This window comes from Halichoerus grypus, chromosome 4, assembly GCF_964656455.1.
Source record: "Halichoerus grypus chromosome 4, mHalGry1.hap1.1, whole genome shotgun sequence".
Classification (NCBI taxonomy): domain Eukaryota; kingdom Metazoa; phylum Chordata; class Mammalia; order Carnivora; family Phocidae; genus Halichoerus; species Halichoerus grypus.
The window spans coordinates 147,147,990-147,170,065 of record NC_135715.1 but is presented as its reverse complement, the minus strand read 5'-3'; the positions used below and the strand labels follow the sequence as shown (position 1 = coordinate 147,170,065).

Sequence of the window (22,076 nt, the reverse complement as noted above, 5' to 3'; positions counted from 1 at the left end):
TTTAAAACTGTGAATTACCCAAGGTAAGGAATATCCAATTTCAGTAGGTTTAGTTAATGAGCAGTAACATTTTCAGTGGAAGACAAAATAGCTTTAGCATGGGAGAAAGCTAAGCTGTGTTGTCAGTAGGTCATCTTTCCAAAGTCTCTTTGTTTTGTCCTGTTTTAAGAAAATGAAGAACTAATAAGAGGATTGGTATAAACAGATTCATATTTAGAAGTCTCATAGTTGCATAGCCTTAGTACTTAAAATTATCATGGAACTATTGTATGTATACATTTTATCTCTGATTACATACATATAGTTCAGATGTTCATGAGCAATTAAAAATTACACTTTGTTTTCTAGTACAAAATAAAAATGTTATGAAAAAAACTCCATATGAATGGGAAGAAAGGGAGGCAAAACAACATTTCTCATAGTCTTACTATCCAGAGATTTTGTTAGCATCTGGTGTTTTTTTTCAATATCTTTATGAATGAGGTATGAATATTGCCATATTTCTTTTATAAGTGGGCATAGATTTGTAGGATTATAATACTAATAACTTGATAATTAGTGGGTATAGATTTATAGGATTATAATACTAGTAACTTGATCATTATAGTATCTTATTACACAACTCTTTATATAATTCTGATTTGAGTGGGTTGACAGTCATCATCAAATCCATGGAATTTTGCTCATAAAACTGTCACATTTTACTCCCTTTGTGGCTCCTCTCAGATAAATATCAAATGATGTTTTATTTTTTGATATATAGCAATACATTTGATATGTAGCACATGAGGTATTATTTTTTGATATGTAGGAAATGCATACCTATTAACATTTGGTGGCTCTGTGATAGTTTTAGAAAGCTAACGTCGCCTAATTATCAGCTGGGGTTTCCCTGCCCCTTCAAAAGTGGGTGGGCTAAGTTGAACCTCCCTTTGGAGGTTCACAGTTCTCTGTGGCACTTGTGGGAATTCCCCCAGGACTTCCATTCTTCAGTAACTTCTGCCTCAGAGCCACTGGTTCTGTTGATTTGGACTCAGGTTATGGATTATCTCACCTCCCTTAACAGGGCGCTCTGGTTACCCTCTCTGTTGGCTCAGACCTGGAATTCATCTCTGTTTCATGATTTGTTTCAAGTAAATGAACAAACAAAACTCTCACTCGAGCCATGTGCCTGCTTAGTTTTACAAGGGAGGTGTGTGACTACGTGAGTTTGGGGCATATAATATTCCGACAAAATAACCAACTTTAAAAAATGAATATTTTTGGGATGCCTGGGTGGCTCAGTTGTGTTGAGCGTCTGCTTTCGGCTCGGGTCATGATCTCGGGGTCCTGGGATCGAGCCCCGCATGGGGCTCCCTGCTCAGCAGGGAGTCTGCTTCTCCCTCTGCCTCTCCCTGCCGTTCCCCCTGCTTGTGCTCTCTTTCTCTCTCTGACAAATAAATAAAATCTTAAAAAAAATAAAATAAAAATGAATATTTTTGTCTTAAAAGTTCTTCAGCCACTCAAGAAATGGGGATGTTTCACTGACCATCTCACATCATACAGCATTTCTGCCTCAGACTAGTTTGCTAACTTCTTTCTCCCTTGCCATGTTCCTATATTTTCCTTTTCCCCCTTTTCTGCATTTTTTGCATATTCCAAGTAACCCCAACTTACTCTCAGTTTTTTGTGGAGAAGTGAATTCATGTCTTTTACAACCTCTAATCTCAAAACATTGCATATGCAGACTCATTAGAGAGCTAATAAATGAAAGCCACCCTTTTCTGCTGAACTCTTTGCAGCAGAAAATGGTGACTTTCATTTATTAGTTCTAAGACTGCAGTATCATAAATATCATTTTTTCCCATTACACTAGTTTTAAAAACAAAATAATTCTCATTTTTTATAAAATACTGGCAACACCAAATATCTAGATCTAGCATTTAGAAAATCAGTAAGTGCAACCTTTCTTCAGTTTCCTTTCCCTTCTCCACCTCTTTTACTTCATTTTCATGTTCTTCCTTTTAGCTTTTCTTATAAAAATGACTTTATAAAGATATCTGTATTTGAGTACTTTAAAAATATTCTGAAATTCAGTTTTGAAGTAAAATACAGAAAAAATTATGTGGATTTTTTAAAAAATATAATTTTTTGGTCAGTAACTATGACTAGTTTAGTGTATTATATAATATTGGACATTATATATGGTATAATTATTTTACAGTATTTCATTGTTCTTATGGATAAGATGGTTTAATGTCAGAAGGTAAAAATTCCAGATCCAAAGGCAAATTTGGAAATTAGGAACAGAAATACAAAGTAATTTTAGCTGCAGTAAAAATAACTAAGATTGGGATAAGTTGGATGGTCATCAGGCCTCTGAATTTCCTCAGAATTCTATTATGTTGTTATGTGTCATACAGGGAATATTCTTTTTTCACCAACAGCTTGCAACATATGAATTTTTAGTTTCCTCATTTAAAAAAACAATCTATTTATAACTAGTCTTGGGGTTCTAAAAGTGTGAGACACAATCAAAAATTTAGAGATGTTTGAGTGGCTCAGTATGGCTAGAATGTAGAATTAGATTAGGAATGTGACAGAACTTGAGATTGAAGGTATGGGCAGGGAACAGATGAGAGAATCCAGGTTATGAGGTTGGGGGGCAGTTATAAAATTTATTAAAGAATGTGTACTTCGTTCTGTAGACAGTGAGGAGCCATAGAAACATTTAAGTTGAAAGTGGTTTGGTCATTGTATTAGGAGGTGTTCTTTATTAATATTCTGCTCATTTATTTTCTGGTTTGCTTTCTGGGGCAGAAAGATCAGTGCCGTTGGCCTGGAACCACACCAAACCCATGGCCTATCCTTTTACTGCTTGGGCCTTTGAAAGTGGCCATTACTGAGATACTATTAATAGTTAGAGCTATGAACAAATTACTATTCTATCTATGTGCTTTTTTTCTTTTGCAGTTTCATTAAAATGTGGTTGTGTACTTGTGAACATCTTTCATTTTGCTTCCCGGAAGAAACGTGGATTGAGAATGGCTAATGTAGAGAATGTGGAGAGAGGCCAGTAGGAATACCAGTTGGAGATGATCTCTGTCATCTTGAAAGGTGATGTGATCTGAACTAAGTAAGTGTTTTTGTGGGTGGAGAAGAGGGGATGCAGATGAAAATGTCAAGTGGTGTAATTAATAGAAAATGATCAACAATAGCATGTGGAAAATGAAGGAGAGAAGCGGAATTAGGTAATTGCAAATTTTTTTGTGTGTGCAGCTGATTGTACACTGAGATTCAGGGAGATTCAAATGGAGGATTAAATTTTGGTAAAAAATCGGTTGAGAGGGGTGGGAGGAAGTTCGTTTTGAATATATCAAGTGTAAATGTTCTGGTTCTCAATTGATGGTTTATGTTTTCAGAACCCTCTGCTACTTGCTTTAAATTTATGTTGAATTTTCAGTAAAGGAGGAAATTCCATCTTTACAATTCAGCAAAAGCAGAATGATATCTATGGTGATATAAAGAACGATTGCAAAAATGTAAGAATAGCCTCCAATTAACTTCTGCTCCTCGGTGATAGCTGGAAAAGACTTTGGCCTATGCCTTCTATTCATTCGTCATTCTTATTTCTTACCAGCATTATATTTGTTAAGACATAAGACCTTATATCTAGTTTAAGAAACTAGATAACCTTAACAATGATAAAATTAGAAAACTTAATTGTCATTAATTACAACATTCCCTTTTTATTGCAGAAAATTTCAAATATATGCAAAACTAAAGATAAGTGCTTAGTAAACCCCATGTACCCATTACCCAGCTTAAGCAATTATTATGGCCAGTCTTTTTTCATTAAACTCCCTCTCCTCCTATCCCCCAGGGCACTAAAAACAAAGCAGCTTTATTGAGGCATAAATTACAAACTATAAAATTTACCTATTTTAGGTATAAAATTCAGTGACTTTTGGTAAATTTTCAGAGTTGAACAAACATCTCCACATCCAGTTTTAGAACGTTTTTTATCATCCTGAAGAGATTCTTTACACCCATTTTCCTTTGCTCTCTTTTCCACCCTGAGACCCCTACAACCACTAATCTACTTTCTGCTTCTATAAATTATAGCATTCTTTTATTGGTAATGGGAATAATATTTACTAGAGAGCTGTTTTGTGTGAAGAAGTTTCTCAAACCATATTTATATAATTTTTGGTAACCCTATGATATAAGTACTCATTATCTCCATTTTAGAGATGAGGAGACCAAGTGATATAAGTGATACACTCAAGATGTCATCTTGGAGATGGTAAAGAAGTCACTCAATCCAAACCTGCCAAAAACCCAACCTTCTTTTTCTACATGCACTGCTTTATTGCTTATGCCATAGTGTTTACAAATGCTTTCATATATTCAGTTATCCATCATTTTCTATATTTATAGTATCAAATTTGGGGTGATGTTTGCTTATTAACTTCTGTTAAAAATCTGTTGCTGCTCTTCCTGTTTACTCTTACACTGTGTTCCTGAAGATGTTTCAATACAGTATTTCAATAACTAGATTTAAAATTTTTTTAAAGGAATAATAACTTTTAAAGGTACATGTAACTAAAATTTCTTACACCTCCTGGAATGCCACAGAATGAAGAAAAACAGTCATTCTCTATTGTTATTAGTGTGACTCAGAAGATTCTACAATTTCTTCCCTTTCTGGTTATAAAATAATGAAGTTTAGGAGGGGTGAGGTACAATGTAGTTAAATTTTACTGGTTCTTTTTGTTTGTTTGTTTCCTCATTAATTCCTGTAGTTTTATAACAGAAGATTTAAAGGAGTCAATCTAGTAGTTTTCACTCCCCACTAAAAAATTATAGGAAAGAGTTTTATGGACAAGTTATATAACATTTGGTTCCCAGCCCTTATGAGATCATCAGAACTATTTGGGGAGCAAAAAAAGAAAAACAAAAACAAAAACAAATTTTGTCCAGGCCCCTCACTGGCACTATTTTTTTTCTTTTAAAACATTCCAAGTAATTTTAGTGTGCAGTCAGAATTAAGTCATAACCCGCAAATCCAACATAACATTTACTTGTGGATTTCTGAGCTCTCTGCCAAAGTCTCCTTCCCAACATTGTATTTACTTTACTATGTCCAGAGTTGCATGTAGATTTTTTTTTTATTTTTAGAGTACCTATTATTTGGTCATTTCAATTTGGCCTTCTGCAGGACACTTACAGAGATAACTTTTCATCTTGACTGTCAGATAACTGATTTCTCAGTTGTTCCTATCTAGGGTCCAAACTGCCTAAAACGTCCTACCTAGATCATTTCTGACTTCTGCAACAAAGCATTTCATTGCTACCTTAACTTACAAAATGTTATCCCGGAACCTATTTGACAAGTGTTACAGGTTTCACAGCAATCTGAAGGAATGTGTTTCCACTGATTCAACACCATTGCTTACAGATTTTTCCACAGCTCACAACCAATGACAGCACATTTCCAGTCAGATAGAAAACCAGTCATTCTAGTAGTATCAGAACATAGAGATAGGGAAAGTATTTTTTTTACAGGAAATCATTAAAAGGAATTTTTTTTTCAGAGACACATACAAAAACAAATTTACTTATGTTTTTTTTTGTGTGTGGAATGAAAGCAGGTAACTTTCATTTATTTTAAGGGTATAAAAATCTCTAAATGTCTGCTTAAGTTTCATATTATGGTCAGTATAGCAGAGGTGAAGGTAAAAAGAAAAAGAGAGTATGCGAGAAAAATAATAGGAAAGAAAAAAGAAAGAAATGAGAGGACAAAAGGACTATTTGCCAAGAGATTAAAGGAGAGGAAGACACTTGTATCAAATGGAATGGAGTCTACAGTCACCTCATTTCATTAGATGGTGCCCAGTGTCCTCCACCTACGGCCCCCGGAGAAGGGGGACTGGAAATAAAGCCCTGGTTTACTCATTAATCCTCTGCGTCTTGGTACAGGGTTGCATGCCCCAAGGAAGGGACATCTTAAAAAACAAACAAAAAAAACTTGTACAAAGTTACCTCTGTTTGCAGAAGTCTAGAGAAAAGAGAAAATGAAGAGCAAAGCATATGCCGGTGGAGGGTTGGGGTGGGGGGATGGGGAGAAGAGCTTCAATAAGAAGGAAAAGGAGGGAAAAAAAAGAGAGAGAGAGGGGCAAGATAATGTCATCTTGTCTTCTTTGCAATGCTTCTCCTTCCACCTGGAATGACCTTAGACTAATCATTCAATGTGTGAACACTTGTTCATTGTCAGCTTAAACATCATCTCTGAGGGGAGACCATTTGTGAGTCTCTAGGCAGAATTGATCACTCCTATACACACATATACATGTACATACTCATATATGTACTATATTAATTTGCCATATTCCCCATATACTTGTCATATTCTCCTACACATTTGAACAAATACTCTAAAGTATTTGTTTATTTTGAACAATTCAAAATTATTCAAAATATTTGAACAAAGAATTTATAGCCCACTAACATTTTTTATCTTATTAAACATCAATTTTCCCATATTTACAGAAATGATAATTTTCCTTATTTATAGGAACCTTAGATTTTTCTGCCAGATGGGAGATAGAAGATACTACTTTAACATTTGATTTGTTTTCAAAATTCTGAAAGAAACTTCTGTCAAAATTTATGACAAGAATTTCAAAAAAAGTTATTAAACTGTATTAGACAATCATTTAATAGAGAAAAATAAATGTTAATGTCAGCAGTTAACCTCAGCCAAGACAGCCAGCATTATAACTCAGTAGATCCAACTTAGTCTAATATGAAATATTAGAGACACAAAAGGAAAAGCCATGTATATTTTATTTGTTTGTTTGGGAAGTCTTGACCCTAATTTGAACTCATTTGACTCAAATAAAAAATCTCAGGAAATGTAAGCCAACAGAAATTCCACTTCTTTCTCGGCCAACATAATAGCACTGTGGAACAGCTGAAAACCACATTTTCGTGTGTTTGTAATTTAATTCTCTTCTACCACCTGCATGTGGCAAACAATTCTCTCACAGTTGCCAACTATAGATTTGCCAGCTGTTGGAAAAAATGGAAGATAAATTTAACTCTTTAAAAACATTTTGACTCACTAGTTACACTCACATGTCAATCACATATATTCTGGTTGTCATTCTAATTGGTCATCTAGAATTTTGCCACTGCATAAGTGGAATGGGTATTGTTGGTTCAGCCAGTTGGCATTGTACTGAGATAATTATTGCGATTTGAAGTTATTTATCAAAGCTGTTGAAACTAAGGGAAAAGGATGGGCAAACCTGTCTTAAGTTTCTGTGTCTGAGAGAGTTATGATAAAGGGAGTGGTTCAGCTGAATAAGTGGTTCAGCTATACAATAAGTATGTAGGGTTTTACATACGTGGGTTCAAATCCTGCTTCTTCCTCTTTCTGGCATTGTGACTTTGAAGCAAGTTTTATTATTTCTCTAATTACAGGTTCTATATCTGTAATATAGGGATATATTTATCATACATATTTATTGAGCTTATATTATGTACCAGACACTGGATAAGTGCTAGGGGTGCAATGGTGAGCAAAATAGCTATGGTTATTGATTTTATGGAACTTATAGCATAGGGAGGGAGAAACAAATTAAGAATAGCCACAAATAAATCCATTATTTCAAATAGCAAAACTTTTGTGAAGGATATGAAAGATCATAATGTGAGAATCTAATTTAGATTGAATAGTTAGTGAAGGCTTCTCTAAAAAAATTCTGTTTGATTTGAGATTGGAATAATGAATAGGAGATCCTATGTAAAAGAACAGGAGCAAAGGAGGAAAATATGTATTTTAGGAAACAGCATGTGCAAAGGTCCAGCACTTTCAAGGAACTGACGACAGAAGGAGTGATAATGATGTGAGTTGAGGCTAGAGATAGAGACTATAGAGGGACTTGGTCATGTGGGGAATTTGAAATACCATCTTCAAAGCTTTATGAATTTACTGAAGGAGGATTAAAGCAGAAGAATTATAAAATCAGATTTGCTTTTTTTTTTTATATTGGCATTCTTAAAAGGTCACTTCATGTGCTTTTTTGAGAATGGTCTGGGGAAAGGAGACAGTAGACAAAGAGAATGTCATAAGTTGGGTAGCTTGTTGTGGTCTTGGGGAAATATGATGGCAGCTTCTAATACGGTTGAGATAAAAAGAAAGGATGGAATTCATAAATAGTTAACACATCATTAGACTTAGCAATTGATAGGGTATAGAGTAAGAGGTGATAAAGGAGAGAGAGTTGTCAATGTTGACCCTTTTTCAGTCTTAAGTAACTGGATATATGTTTGTACCATTCAATGAACAAGGAACCCTCAAAGAAGATTACCTCTGAAAAAAGACTGCTGGGACATGTTAGTTTGAGGAGAGTTTGATACATTTGCTACATCAAGGAGACCTTCAAATACAGACATCTGAAGCTGTAGAACAGATTAAAAATGATGACATAAAAATGGGAATTATCCGTGATTGGTTAGATTGCCTGGGGGAGAAAATAGAGTATAGGAAAGTAGATTATAAGAAGAGAAAAGGGCTAATCCACTGAACCCTGAGGGATATCAGTATGAGTAATCTAAATAAAACATTAGATGCAAGTGTGGGTGACTCAGGAGTGCCTGACAGTTTGGGAGGAAGGTGGCCTCATTGAGCAATATATATTCAACTTGGTAAGAAACTGTTAAACTGTTCTTTTTTTTTTTTTTTTAAGATTTATTTATTTTAGAAAGAGAGAGAACAAGCAGGAGGGGTAGAGGGAGTGGGTAGAATCCCAAGCCGACTCTGAACTGAGTGTGGAGCCCTTTGCTGGGCTCGATCTTAATGACCCTGAGATCACCACCTGAGCCAAACTGAGAGTCTGATGCTTAACCAACTGCACCAACCAGGTGCCCCAGTGAAACTGTTTTTAAGAGTAGCTGTACCATTTTTGCATTTCCACCAGCAAAATGTGTAAGTTCCGGTTTCTCCACAATCCTGACAGCATCGGGTAGTGTCAGCATTTAGCCTTAAATGTTTGTTTTTTGTTTTTTTTTCTTCAAATTTTATTAGATGTGTATAGTGGTATCTCATTGTGGTTTTCATTTGCATTTCCTTAATGGCTAACAAAGTTGGGACTTTTTTCATGTGCTTATTACCTGTATATTTTCTGTACATTTTCTGTACATCTTCTTTAGTGAAGGATTTGTTCAAATATTTTTCCCGTTGAAAAAATTGGGATATTTATTTTCTTATAGCTGAGTTTTGAGAGTTCTTTACGTATTTTGGATATAAGTCTTTTGGATAGGTGATTTACAAGTATTTTTTCCCCACCTATGTAGTTTGTTTTTTCCTTTCCTTAATAATATCTTTTGTAGAGGAAAAGTTTTCAATTTTGATAATGTCCTATTTATCATTTTTGTCTGTAATAGATAATGCTTTTGGTATTTTAGCTAAGAACTTTTTGGAAAGACCATGATTTCTACACTAAGTTTCCTTTGTACATTTGTAAAAATTATCCATATATATATGGTTCTATTTCTGGATTCTCTATTCTGTTCCACTCATCTGGAGCTCAATGCCACACTTAGCTTTATATTAAATCTCAAAAGCAAATTGCATTGCATTAGTTTTCCAACTTTGCTCTTTATTACCAAAATTATTCTGGCATTTCTAGGTCCTTTCCTTTTCTCTGTGAATTTTAGAATCAGCTTTCCAGTTTCTACATAAAAGCCTGCTGGGATTTTGTTTGCGATTGGGTTGAATCTCTAGAACAACTTAGGGAGAAATGAGACAGAACAAGCTTCAGTGAGGGAAGAAGCAAAATTCATGTTTTGTCTTCAATGGGTATGCCATTGAGTGTTGGTGTTTGGACTAGTGGGCAAAAGAAAATGTGGAGTATGCTTAAAAAAACCTAATTATTAAAAAGAGAAGACAGAAGAAAAAGAACGTTTGGCTATTAGGAATGAAAATCCTAGTAGAATCAATGAATGATTATTAATTATTTTGGATTCAGTATGGATGTAGGAGACACTGAAAAGATACTGAGTGATTTAAATTTGAGAGGATGCATACCTTATTCGCATAAAAGAAACATTCAAGACTTAATGATTGCCCTAGTGGATGCAAAGCAGAGTAGTTATTTTAGCTGGGGTGGGGAGAGATTATACCAGAAGCGTTGAACTGAATTTTTGCGCACTGTAATTTCTGTCTTAAATAAAATAACAGTAACCACTGTGATGCTATCCATTTCCCTAACTCAAATGTCTATAATTAAGCAACTGAATTCACCCATCCCTACTTATTATAAGTGTCAGTTTTTAAACCTTAAGTAGCTTTTACAGTGCTCCTCAACTGAACAAAATTTAACAAAATAGAATAAAAATGTCTCAGGGATATCCAAGAACTAATGAATAGATGGCTTGTTTCCTTGCTCTCTAGTCTTTATTAATAGATACAAAGAGAGCTATATATTAGGTGACTTTCCTCATAGACCATAAAGTTGCTGCTTTCTTACCATACTTATTTTACTACTTTAGTACTCAGTACCATTTGAAATACTTAGAGAAGTGCTTTAAGAGGTATGCAATGATACAGAGACTAAGAAATAAGGGACTGGATAAGGAATTAGTGTAGGAAGACTGGATGTACAAATAAAACCCTTACTTGATAACATGAAAGTGTTTCCAAGCAGGTTTTGTTGGCTTATCAACACCTCTGCCTCGAGTAATAGCAAAATAGGAGTTAACATTCCAAATGTTTGGTTTGTAAAAGACAGGTAGTTAAGGTCAGATCTAACTGAGGAACACTAATTGCTTTGTTTCCCTGCATTTCTCAAGGTCAGTGTGCTTATGTGTAATAGTTAAAATCAGGCTTGAGATGAAGTAGAGTCTATACTCTGCAATAATCATCCTCTAAATAGAATTCGTTTTCCGGAAGGGGAGTTTTTAAAGGTCTGACGTCAGCGTTTAATCAAGGGCTTAAGATTTTGTGGAAAATATATAGACTTGTAGGGTTGATAATTTGATCTTACTTCCTAGGGAATGCGTCTTGTATGCCATCCACTTAACACATCTGTGATATATCAGGACAGGATTTTGAGCTTTTCAATGAGTGAGTGTTGAATATATTGAATAAATGATAAAATTAGGACTAGGATCTTAGTTCCCTTAATTACTAGTTCTTTATTTACTTTAAAAGTAAAATTTAAGCTCCAACAAATTAGACACAGTAAATACATTTTCTTATAGAAATCTGGTTTACAAGTGTTATAAAACAACAAAAACAACAACAACAAAAAAGCCCAAACCCCAAAATAACCCCTCAAACAACCCTACAGCCAAATATCTTTAAGCCTTACTATCCTTAAAAGTTTGGAAAAGTAGTTGATGATATTTTGCTAAGACTTTAACAATTGACAAGTTTCCTTCCTCTTATTTAGAATTGCTTCTGCATTGACTCACTCTGACTCCAGTATTGCATTAGCCTGCTTTACAAATGGGTAATGGAGAGATAAGGGGATTAAAACTTTTGGAGACATATTTGGCAATAAACAATATTAAATCTTTCACTAGGCTACCGACAGCATTTGGACAACACACAGATCAAATCTTGAGGCACTTTGAGTCACAAAATTGAATTAAAGGGTCCAAGAAGCAATGTGAAATGAAACTGTGGATTTTAACACACCTGGGACTTTCTGGTGTCTAAACATATAAGTCTCTACTTTTTTGAGGACAAAAAATTCTAAATGTCAGCATCAAGACAATGTGAAAGTCTCAAATATAGAATTGGTTAAAGCACAGGAGCTCATTAAAGGGAATATATGAAAGAGTATTTTGAATTTTATTTTAGTATATATTTTTATAAATTCTCAAAGCCCTTCAGGGCTCTATCTGTCATCACAATTTCAAGAATTGTTAAATAGAGCTGATTATTTTTTTTATGTAAGTTGTGGATAGTTGTTCATATACTATGAGATTATCACATTCATCAAGCAGTGGAGACTTCTCCTATGGAGTGTTGCATTTCCCTTTAATAATTAAAAATATTTTTTAATTAAATAAATACCTAATTATAGTTTAAAATGTCAAATAATGCTTAGTGTTATTAAAAATGGTCATTCCTACCACTTTTCCAACACAATCTTCTGGTGTTTTCATTGTTTCTTCTGGCATTTGCCTCCATGTGTTTAAACAATTAAATACTGCAGTATTTTGCTTGGTCATTTTTGGGCGTTGTCTATTGGCTTCTTCCTGTAATAATTGTAGACTTTACTTCTTTCCTGCTTATATCCCTATTTCCTTATATCTCTCTTATATCCCTCTTTCTTGCTTCCTTAATTGTGTATGCTGGTATTACATTTTTTTGTTAAATCCATAGTTATTCTTTTCATTAGTATGATTATGTAGAAAAGGTTAACTGCCAAGCCAAGTTGTACACCTTGTTTACATTTCTGTTCTTTTTTTTTTTTTTTTTAAAGATTTTATTTATTTATTTGAGAGAGAGAGAGGGCAAGAGAGTATGTGCACAAGTAGGGGAGGGGCAGAGAGAGAGGAAGAAGCCGACTCCCTGCTCAGCAGAGAGTCTGATGCAGGGCTCCATCCCAGGACCCTGAGATCATGAACTGAGCCTAAGGCAGACACTTAACCGACTGAGCCAACCAGGCGCCCCTACATTTCTGTTCTTGTACAACATTTTATTTTTCAGCTAAAAATTATTACATTTTTTTCTGCTTTGAGAATTACCTTATTTTATTATTTTGTGTTTTTTGTTTGTTTGTTTTACTTTCATTTGCTTTATTTTCTTCAATCTATGACATCTTGGTTTCTTTACCCTCTCCAAGAGCTTGGTAAAATTTTCATTACAGTTTTCCACAGAGTCAATCTTATCAGTTAATGTATCTGCTTCTATTTAGGTTTTCTTCAATAAACGGGTCATCTATCTGACAAAATTCCTCTCTCCTCTTCTGTAGAGGCTTCCTAACAGCTGCAGAAGTGCTATTTTGGAAATTCCTTTGGCCTCTCCTCTTAGATCTCTAAATTTTCCAAGTTCTGTGTCTCTCTTTTCCTTGCTGTATTCCCTCTGGCAGCTTCATGATACTGAATACCCGAGAGATAAAATTATGACATTCTGAATGTCAGAAAATGTTTTTTTCTCTGCCCATTTTTTGAGTGATAATTTGGATAGATTTACACATTTAGGTTAGAAATAATTTGGCCTTATAAATTCAGGCACTGTTCCACCGCCTTCTAGCCTTCATGTTGATGTGCTTCTTTTTGTATGACCTACTCCTTTTTAGGATCGTCTCTTCTTTCCTGTTGTTCTGAAATTGTATAAGGATGTGCTTTGGTGTAGATATTTTTACATACATTTTGCAGGCACTGTTTAAAAGAGACTCATTTCATTCTGTTCTAGAAAATCTTCTTATAGTTTTTGTTTAAAATAGTTTTCTTTCATCCACTTTCTCTGTTCTTTTTTTTCTAGAAATTCTTCCCCCTCCCAGTCCTATTGAGATATAATTGATGTATAACATTTTGTAAATTTAATATATACAATGTAATAATTTGGTATATGTGTATATTGGGAAATAATTGCCACAATAGAACTTCTGGAAATTCTTTAATTCACCTTTGCGCTTCCTTGTCCTATCCCCTAGTTACTTCGTTCCTTTTTCCCCTTTCCTGTTCTCTTCCTTTCTTGCCCCTCCCATCCCCTGCCCTCTCTTCCCCTTGTGGTGCCCGCCTCCTCTATCACTTTCTTTCTTTCACTACTTTCTTTGAGAGACTTTGACTTTATCATCTAACCTTTCTGTGTTCATTAAAAAGGAAAACAAACTTCATGTCGTATTTTTAATTCCTAAGAACATTTTCTTGCTCTGTATTTATTTTGATCCTTACAGTCTTTTTTTCTTTAAGAGATGTATTATTATCTTTTATCTGAGGATATTATTATAGTTTATTGTAAAGTTTATTCTGTTCTCTTCATTATCTCTGTATCATCTGAGTTCCTTTGTTGGTTTTGGTATGTATTTCCATGTGGAGATTTTGCTTGTGTGTTTGGTATTTCTTCTCTTATAATTCATTTTAAGAGTGAGTCACTAAAACTCTGCTGGAAATTATATGCACTGGTGGGCATTGTTGAATCATGGATTCTCTCTAGGATAATCAGGTAACCATCGATGTTTTTTTTCTCATTCTTGTTTTAAACTTTAGATCTTCACATGTCAGTATATAAAATCAGAGATTGACTAGTTTTTTTTTCTGTAAAGGACCAGATAGTAAATATTTTAGGCTTCATGGGGGCTATACAGTCATTGGCACAACAATTCAACTCTGCCCTTATGGCGAAAGGAGCCATAGACAATGTGTAATTGAATGGGTGTAGCTATGTTCCAATAAAACTTTCTTTGTTAAAAAAAAAAAAAGTGGTGAGCTGAATTTGTCCCGAAGGCTCTCGTTTGCTGACCCTTGTATGAAAACATTACTCTTTTAGGGGTTTAATTTCTCTAGGAATGATTTCTCCAAATTTTTACCAAGAGTGGAGGGTGAGGCAGAAAATCAATCTGCTGATGTTCTAGAGCTGGGTAAGGGAAAGAAGCTGGGGATTCTACCATTTAATATGGAGATCATCACTTAGCATAGTCTAGTATCTCCTTTCTCTTCTTCTGCTTGATACACCCAAATCCTATGCTCCTATATTTCATTTTATTGATAACAGTGTTTTTCAAACTAATGTGCATATGAAATACCTAGGGAACTTACTGAAAGCAAGTTCAGATGTACCAGGTTTAAACCTGGGCTGGGGAGTCTATATTTCTCATAAGCTTCTGAGCGATGCTGGTGCTGCTTGTCCTAGGAGAACACCTTGAATAGCAAGAGTGTAAATGCCACATCTTCTGTAGGTTGAACAGAGAAAATATTTATTCTCTTTAGAGACTTTCAAACAGTCTCAATGTTTTCAGCCCCATTTCTCACTCCTGCCTTGCATGGCTTGGGTCCCCAAGTCTTTCTAGTCTTCTGTGGGGAAACTGCCTTTTTGTCCATGTTCTCTGTAGGAAGCTAGATTTTAAATTCCTTATCTAAGTCATGTCCAATTTTTTTCATATGTATATCATATATATACATATATATTACATACATACATACATATATACATATACACACATATATAAAAATATATTTGGGGTTCCTTTCTTGGTTTTTAACAAAGATGGAGTTTATACTTTGCATTTTTAAAAAGCATTTGGAGCATTTTTTGAGAGAGTAAAAAGGAGAACATGTTTGAAGTTGAAATTGAATTAGAAAGTAAACCATCATAAAACATTTTCTTGAACTATGTTGTGGCACTCCAACTTAATAACAAATCAAACTTTTGTTATATCCACCCTGAAATGGCATAGGAATATAAATGTATGTATATAAGTAACAAATTCCACTTCTGGAATAATACTTTAAAATGTTTGCTGAGGAAGTGGCAATCATGGTTATTAATTATTGAACTTTGGATTTTTGTCAGTTTTGAATTTGGTATTGAAAGGATCTTTAAGAAGAGCTTCATTCCTCTCATTTCCATTATCTGAATTTAGCTCTTAAAATATTTATATTAATAATAAGGTGAATTAAAAAAATAAACATACCATTTTGTGATGTAATACCTCATGGCGAGCCTGAGGCACAACTGGGAGGTAGGTGAAATTTGTTTTCACTATCCTAAACTTATTCCTGAAGTCCCGTCTTTGCCTGAAAAGCTTCCCCTCTACCTTATGACTCAATGTTCCATGTCTAGATCCTTTCTCTTTATCATTCTTTTTTGTCCTTGCTCATAAATAGTAAACACTGAATCATAATATAATTTACCAGTTTAGTATATTATAAATAGGATATTGTTAATGTAAAATAATGGATCTTTACATGGTATTTGAGGAGTTATTGTATTCTGAGAGGAAGCATATTATTATTCTGCTGGTCCAGAAGTATCTGAATGCTTCGAATCATTACATATAATCTGCTTTGTCTTAAAGAGTATTGGATTGGAAGTCACAAAGATTGCCATAAACAATAAGACATTGGATAAGTTACTAAATTTCTCTAAAGTAGGGTATTGGTTTAGATTCATTTTAAAAATATATGCTATTCTATATTATATGCTTCTAAACATCATATTGTATTAGTTAGTCATGTTAAGGATTAATATATATTCAACCATTGTTCTTGGAGGAACAAAAATGAAATTGCATTCAGATGTAAACTCTTACTGAGGAATATGTGATTGTTGTGTATATTAAGTCAGAAAATATCTTAAAAATTATACTTTACATGCAAAAATTTCATAAGAAAGTATTACTAGTTTAAAATATTTTATTTTCATGAAATAAAGCTACAGAGAAGTGAGATGACTTGTGATATAGTTCAAAGAAAACAAGTGGCCAAAAGTCTTTTTATTCTCTCAGATTATCTTTATTTCTTCTGGTAATAAAATTAATGTGTTCTTATAAAAATTCCAACAATATGGATGATTATTTGCAATGTGGAATCTATCCTTCCAGAAGTTTTATACATAAAAAATATCTATGTATAAATTTATTTACTTTAATATTAAAGGATAACACCATACAAAGCATTCTATAATTTGATTTCATAGTTCTTTGAATTATAGGTAATAATGAATTCTGTGGAGAGCAATAAAATATTTTACATTGTAGAATCTGATTTCTTAGTCATATCTATAAAACTCTTGTTAGCTATAGCAATTTTATGCCCTAATGTGTAAAAGGAATACCTAATAAAATTTGTCACTGAGCAACTAATTTATCTCTTATTTTGACAAGCATATTTTAATTTTACTTATTTATGAGTTTATATAATAGAAAACTAGTGAATGGAATAATATTTCTTAAAAGTTATTGCCTTAATATTATGAGATTGTATTATAATTGTGCAGTTTTTGATGAAATATATGAAGGAGACTTTAGTGAAATTATTATACTATGGAGCAGTAAAAAATCATTATATATGTGAGCATTGACAGAATCTTACAGTTTGAACAAAGATATCTCTGGATCTTTGTGCAAAGGAACTACTTCTCATTTTATTGGAGATGTGAGCTCCTGAGGGCGATGAAAAATTAGGAGCTGAAAGTGAATGGCAAAGGAAGTGGTTATGCTACCTGTGCATCATCCCATTGGTTTGGAATCCCAGGAATCCACAGAAAAAAACTGAAGTTATCCAGAAGATCCCAATCTCCACTTTGGGGGTTCATGGTTGAGCAATGGACTGGTGACCAGTGCGCAATCTCTTCTGCCCTTGCTTCGGTAGGGATGTTCTTTTTGAGGAGTTAAAATAAGTGTGTTTGAGAAGAAGCAAAGTGTATGTTAAAATTTAAACCTCTTGGGACCTCTGGGTGGCTTGGTTAAGTGTCTGCCTTCTGCTCAGGTCATGATTCCAGGGTCCTGGGATCAAGTCCCACACTGGGCTCCTTCCTCAGCGGGCAGCCTGCTTCTCCCTCTGCCTGTGGCTCCCCCTCCTTGTGCTCTCTCTCTGACAAATAAATAAAATAAAAATCTTTAAGAAAAATTTTAAACTTCTTGGAAATATCTGGAAAATATTTCTGATCTGCTAGTTTCTCCTACCTCCCCATCCAGACCTTCCTTCACCAGACTCTACCCTCGGCAAATATAGAGAAAGAGCAATATTTACTGGGAATCCAATTTGCAAAGAATTGATGGCATGTCTGCACAGCAGTGTTCCATACTGGAAACACAGAAGCTACAGAATTGACTCTAAGATTTGACTTCATGTTACTTTCAATAACATTTTTCATGATGATCCTCTGACTATAGAACAGAGGGGCAGACATCTCCAGACATTTGCTGATGGTTTGTGAATTGGTCTCTTTGGATCCTTATACCATCTAGTCCTACACAGTAAGCAGGACTTCATGGCAGGAGAGCTATGCAAATGTGCCAGTCAGACAATGGAAAGTCCAAGTCAAGGTGGGCAATAATGCAACACTCATTTTCCATTCTCAACTCCTGCACCCATGGTAGACATTCCTAACCCAACATGGCACTCTTTCTCACTGGGCTTAAATGTCACCTCAGAATTCTTTCCCATAGAGTATTCAAGAATCTAGCCCAAGTTTTGAAGTTTGTAAATAAAATGAAAATGAATTTGTTCTTATGTCCATCCAAGAATGAAACTCAAAAGAAATTAAGATCAATTCCTTTGAGATCAATCATGTCAGTGTGAGCTTTTATTTATTTTTATTTTTTAAAAAAATTATTTATTTTATACATAGAGTGAGCATGTGCATGAGTGGGAGAAGGGGCAGCAGAAGAGGGAGAGAAGCAGATTCCCCACTGAGAGGGGAGCCTGAGGCAGGGCTCGACCCCATGACCCTGAGATCATGACCTGAGCTGAAATCAAGAGTTGGCTTAACCAACTGAGCCACCCAGCGCCCCCCAGTATGAGTTTTTGGTGGCCTTCTCTTTCCTGGGTCTTGATGTTATCCTCATGATAGACTTTCATATGCTTTGCCCTCTTGTTTTTGCTTACTGCATTGATCCAAGCATGCCACTCTGTGGAGGCGTACTGTGGTAGTAGTTCACAAATGGTTTAATAGGTTTGAGTCCTGGCTCTGCCCTTTTAAAGCAATGTTATTTAAACTTCTCAAGTCTTGGTTTCTTCCTTTCTCAAATAAATGCCGTTATACATGATATATGAGGTAATTTGTGTGAAAACATGTTTTAACATTACATAAATGTTGGGTATGTTTATTACTGATGAGGATTCCATTTCAATCTTCAACTAAACAGTGGAAACTGTACACAAGTTATGTGAAAAAGACAAAATTATATTCATCAAGATACTGAGTGTACCTGTTCTTGTTGGTCAGGTAGATTAAATTTAAAATACATCAACAAAATATGATAGTCTCATCATCTTAAGTGACATAACACTATGTAAAGACATACTAAAATTGATCACTAAACTCAGTAAATCCTGGACTTCTGCTTAGACAGCAATAAATGCTTAAAGAGTCAGTCTTCTGATTTCTTAAAACCCAATTGCTATGCTACTATTTAGACCCTAGGTAGAAATATGCAAATGTCATTGGAGAAATGGTCTCTCCTTTTCCTTATATGATAAATTTGGGAAAGTTAGAGTAAATTAGCTTGATTTGCACATATCCACATTTAAAGTTGATTTCCCAGTAAGTTTTGCAGTTTGAATTGGTATTGCAAAAACTCAATTGACTTTATTCCCAGACTAGGTTTGTTGTAAATGCCTTATTAAAATAGTCATTCAAAATAATATATTTATATATGAAATAATAAGGATGTCGGTTAAAACTTGCTCACATATACAGTTATCCTAGCTAAACCACATTTCACACAGTCCTTTCTACCTTGGTGGCTGTTTTTGTACCTCAAGATCCTATCTTCTGGCTACAGTGAAGTGGACTGGGAATGAAAACTGATGTCGAGAATAGTACAGCCAAGAGATTGGCTTAGCAGCAGCCTGCAACTTGTTCTGCTGTAAACAGGTGAACTCGGTCAATCAGAGTCTCACTCTTGGGAATTTTAACTGGAAACACAGAGTCCGTTAGCAATAAGCATGCAGCCAAAGGATGCTTTAGGTAGTTGATACACAGAAATCATGTACCAACTGAAGTTATGAGGGAGCAAAAACTGGATGACTGGAGGAAACCACATAGCAAAGAAGAATGACACAGGTAAGGAGAAAGAACAGTGACACTAAGAAAGCCAATTTTGCTCTTGATAGAGAGAGAGGTTAGCCAGCCCTTAGAGCTGATTCTGGTCCAGGTCCTATATCCTTACAAGACACTTCCTTTAACTGATATAAATTAAGTGGATCTCTTTTCCTTGCCTAACCGTGATAATAAACACGACATATTTCAATTTTGCCTTGGAATCACACTTGGTTCTGATGTTTATTTTGAATATTTCCTTGTAAGAAATATCCAATGATATGGACATGAAACAAAGGTTTACTAGGATCCATGACTTTTTTCTTTTTTTTTTAAAGATTTTATTTATTTGACAGAGAGATAGCGAGAGCAGGAACACAGGCAAGCGGAGTGGGAGAGGGAGAAGCAGGCTTCCTGCTGAGCAGGGAGCCCAATGCGGAACTCGATCCCAGGACCCTGGGATCATGACCTGAGCTGAAGGCAGACGCTTAATGACTTAGCCACCCAGGTGCCCCGGATCCATGACTTTTAATACTTTACTGTTACATTAATGTTTGATAAGTTTATGGTGGCAATCATGCCAGAGAGATTAGAAAGATTACTTTTGTTTCATTATAAATAAGCTCCAGAGAAGTAGTTTTTCTATAGCAAATCTAGAAAGTACTAGGCACCAATTTTTGAAGTGAGCCTGGGGCAGATATTAGGAATGCCACAACATGATGAGGAATATATGTTCATTTAAGAATGGCACTGAGTCTGGATGAAAGGACATGAGAGCAATAAAATGGATGTGGGGAACAAATTAAAGGTGCTGATGGGGTATCTTGAAATGTCAGGAAGTTACATGGTTTAATATTGTATTTTTTAAAAATTGTTATCCAAAAAGAATAATTTATTTTTTTGTAAATGGCAAAGGTCAGAAATTGAAAATAGCAGGTATGTTACATTCAGGATATTTTTAAGAGTATGCTGCAATGCAAAAAAGATATTTTAAAAAGGGAACAGGCTTCTATGAAAGCATGCAGACATATGTGTAAAAGTAAGCAGCTATCAAGAGATATATTCTGACTACAATACCAGGGATGTGCATATATTTATATTTTGCAACATCTTGGATGTGATTTAAAGGATGTTATGCACTGTACTTTGGAAATGTAAATTGTTCGGTCTTCTCTAAAGATAGCTTATCTTCCCTAAAATCCTTCATTCACAATATTTATTACTGATTTTATCACATCTGATTTATGTTATTTTCATAAGTTGTTTCTTGGGGTAAAATTGTACTCAGTTAAATAGTAATTTAAAATCTGTCTTCCAAGGCTATAACAGAACTGTGCTGGCATGACATATTTTTAAAAGTGTGTTTTACTTGAGGAGTATCATATTTTTGAGACTGGCAGTTCTAAATGAAATAACTGTTTAAACTGCTTGCCAGTAGAGAGTTTACCTGGTAAGAAAAATATTGGAACTAGCCAAGCAGGAAGGTGTTTTAATTTATATTTCATTACAGCTACAAAAATGTGTTTTGCTCTCTTAGGAATATTTCTTTTCTTGTCTTTTTTTTTTAAAGATTTTATTTATTTATTTTGACAGAGAGAGAGACACAGACACAGCGAGAGGGAACATAAGCAGGGGGAGTGGGAGAAGGAGAAGCAGGCTTCCCGCTGAGCAGAGAGCCCAGACGTGGGCTCGATCCCAGCACCCTAGAATCATGACCTGAGCCGAAGGCAGACGCTTAATGACTGAGCCACCCAGGCGCCCAGGAATATTTCTTTTCTATATTGCCTTCTCCAAAGTTTGAGTCACTTGCTTGCTTTATGGAGCCATAACCCTATGGAACTGTTGGTCCATTTAATTCCCTATAACTGATGAAAACTGAGAAGGACAAATGCACCAACTTGTTAAAATTACACATCAATTTATTTTTTCAAAGGAAAAAACCCAAATATAATACTCTGGAAACTGCCACCGTAATAAAGATGGTCGATTAAATATATAGCAGTTTTCCTTTTCTTGTTACTTATATATAAACAATAAAGTCAGAAAATAAAGAATTAATCTATTTCTTTAACTGATGTATTGAGGAAATTTAACAAAGCTATTTGACTAAAGAAAACATGTTTTTACCAAGTGGAAATATTTATGATTTGACTTTGAGAAGTGTTGGACTATATAGTTGTTAAAATTTTAGGCTCTATTTTGACTAAATATTTTTATTTTTAAGTGTATATCAGGCCAATAACTCTTTGCTTATAACATTTTAAATCAATTGATTAATCATTGAAGGATGGTTCCTTTTCAACATAGAGATGTTTTTCCATATACAATTTCTAATATATTTTGTTATATTTCTTGGTAATGAAGT

At 34.6% G+C, this 22,076-nt stretch overlaps 1 pseudogene; it reads right to left on the bottom strand.

Annotated features, from left to right (window-relative positions):
* The window catches only part of LOC118555453 (ADP-ribosylation factor-like protein 6-interacting protein 6 pseudogene), a 171,511-nt pseudogene extending 162,487 nt beyond the window's left edge, over window positions 1–9,024 (bottom strand).
* Between the last annotated feature and the right edge of the window lie 13,052 nt (window positions 9,025–22,076).